The 741-nt window shown below is 40.1% G+C and overlaps 1 protein-coding gene across 1 annotated transcript in view; it reads right to left on the reverse strand.

Moving 5' to 3' along the window:
- LOC109468925 (solute carrier family 28 member 3-like) overlaps positions 1–741 on the reverse strand; it is an 11,147-nt gene that overhangs the window by 3,267 nt on the left and 7,139 nt on the right. The gene's annotated exons all lie outside the window — the stretch shown is intronic.

Consider the following 741-nt stretch of genomic DNA (forward strand, 5'->3'; position numbering starts at 1 on the left):
AAAGGATGCATGGATGTGTGAAGCAATTACGACACAAATGAATGAATCAATGAACAATTCTTTATGAATGAATCAATGAACAATTCTTTATGAATGAATCAATGAACAATTCTTTATGAATGAACGAATCGCTACATCAGACCATTACACTACACCACTTTTATTGTCCAACCTCACAATGTCTATGTAATACGCTACACCACTCTAAATACTTTTGAGGCCCATGTTTTGATCTCCACTGTCCTTGCTGCTGACGTTACCTTCCAGTCAACTGACAGCTTTGAACATGTACAAAAATTGACCGAGATAAAACTACTAAGAACCAGTCGCTGGATGGGACTTGTTGTATGACCAAAATCGCAAGTTTTCCATCTCTTATTTCCATCCATCCCTTATTAAAAAGAGGACGAGGCGCGTCGGAGCGGGAAAACGAGCTGATTAATTAATTAATGATTAATTAATGATTGATTAATGAAATTTTCGTCCCCTCAGAAAGAAGACGAAGCGCGGCGGAAGATGCTAGCGGAGGAAAGACTCCACCGGCTGGAGCGGGAAAACCAGCTGATGGAGCGGAGAAACTTCATGACGGAGCGAGCACTGGAGGAGGCTGTACGGAAGATGAAGGAGGTGAGTTCTTATCTTCATCTCATCTTCTTAATCTGCGTTTAACTTGTCTTGAAAATGCAGTTTCTAAGGAGATATTGGTTGCTAAAGAAAAAAAGAACAAAGATTACTGATTTG

The sequence above is a fragment of the Branchiostoma belcheri genome, unplaced genomic scaffold (assembly GCF_001625305.1).
Source record: "Branchiostoma belcheri isolate BF01 breed outbred unplaced genomic scaffold, Haploidv18h27 scaffold2, whole genome shotgun sequence".
In the NCBI taxonomy this organism is placed as follows: domain Eukaryota; kingdom Metazoa; phylum Chordata; class Leptocardii; order Amphioxiformes; family Branchiostomatidae; genus Branchiostoma; species Branchiostoma belcheri.